Raw genomic sequence first — 1,781 nt, 5'->3', positions numbered from 1 at the left:
ATGGATCAAGGTGCTGCGGCCGCCCCTGCTGCTCTACGCAGAGCTCGCCGTAACTTACGCCGTCGTAGTGAGTTTGTTTTCTTTTCTCCTCTCCTATTTCGGTTATTTGTTCTTTTCTTTATGTTTTAATTTTTTTTCTTTTGCAGATTGATTTTGTATTTTTGCTTAGCTGGTTCCACTACTCTTAAAGTGAGGTTAGTGTTGTCCCTTTTTTTCTTTCTGTTGTCTCCTTTATTTTCGTGCTTTACATGTTTGTCTCTTTCTTTCTTTTCAGGTTGTGATATTACTTAGGCTTTTAATTTTAATGAGCTTGTACTTTTAATGATTTCTGGAAGCTTAATTCTTAATTTGATGATGCTCAATTTTAATTTTGATGATGCCTGATGATTTTGCATCCTGATTTAACTTCTTGTTTCCCTTGCATCATTTTACTTTTTATTTCTCATGGACTATTTGATTCTTAGAATTTGCTATTGTAATTTGTTTGTTTTAAAACCCCCTATGGACTGTGTTCGCGTATTGTTTTCCGTCTGTTCTTGATGGCATCTTTCGCTCACTAAACTTATGTTATGAACTTTTGGTTGTTTGTATTGATACTCCTTTTTAATCCTTTCATATCACTTTATTTGAGCATGAACACTTTGACCCTTATTTTACATACAGCATGATTATTTATCTATACAGTTTCTTAGGAGTTGATTACAAATAGCACATTCTTTTACATTTCAATTTTGGCAGAGTACTGCGTTAATTAATTTTGGCAGTTTTTGGCATTATGGTATCGTTTTCTACATTTCCTGCACCTGATGTCCTTAATAGGATCGCTTGGATGCCATTTTAAAGTATTTTCCATACAACTTCGTTCTTTGTAGGTTTGGTCTATCCATTCCTGTCTACCACTTGGTTTGGTTGCTACGGTAATCTTTATTGGCTGAGCGATTAGCGAAGCCCATTACTCCACTGACCTGAAAAGTTTCATTCTGTTTGTCTGTTTGTTTGTTTGTCTGTCTGTCTGTCCGCACGATAACTCGAGAAAGAATTGAGATAGCGACCTGGGATTTTCAGGGTCGTTTTGTATCATAAAAAGACAGATCGAGTTCGAAGACGAGCATTCTAGCTCAAAATTTGGCTTTGTAAAAAAATCAAAAACCACAGGTTGCAAAATATTTCTTTTGTTCAAATATTTTTTTATGGGCTTCTAAGGGATAACTCGTGAAAGTAGAAACCTGTGGACGAAAATTTTGTCCGTTTTGCTCTATCTCGCACCGTTTGGGAGCTAGGGAGCATTTCTTGGCGAAAATAAGGTGAAAACGACAAAATGGTCTATTAAATCGTAAAATTTAACTTGTCTGGGGTGTCAGCGCCGCAGGCCTAGCTAGATGTGGCGTGAGCGATTAGCGAAGCCCATTACTCCACTGACCGGAAAAGTTTCATTCTGTTTGTCTGTTTGTTTGTCTGTCTGTCCGCACGATAACTCGAGAAAGAATTGAGAGAGCGATCTGGGAATTTCAGGGTCGTTTTGTATCACAAAAAGACAGATCGAGTTCGAAGACGAGCATTCTAGCTCAAAATTTGGCTTTTTTTAAAATCAAAAACCGCAGGTCGCAAAATACTTTTTTTTCAATTATTTTTTTATAGGCTTCTAATGGGTAACTCGTGAAAGTAGAACCCTAGACAGATCGAGTTCGAAGATGAGCATTCTAGCTCAAAAATGGGCTTTTTAAAAAAACAAAAACTACAGGTCGCAAAATGTATTTTTATCAAATATTTTTTGATGCGTT

Source organism: Frankliniella occidentalis, unplaced genomic scaffold (assembly GCF_000697945.3).
Source record: "Frankliniella occidentalis isolate FOCC.00 unplaced genomic scaffold, Focc_3.1 Scaffold309, whole genome shotgun sequence".
In the NCBI taxonomy this organism is placed as follows: Eukaryota; Metazoa; Arthropoda; class Insecta; order Thysanoptera; family Thripidae; genus Frankliniella; species Frankliniella occidentalis.
The sequence above is the reverse complement of the archived record's forward strand: the minus strand, read 5'-3'. Positions refer to the sequence as shown.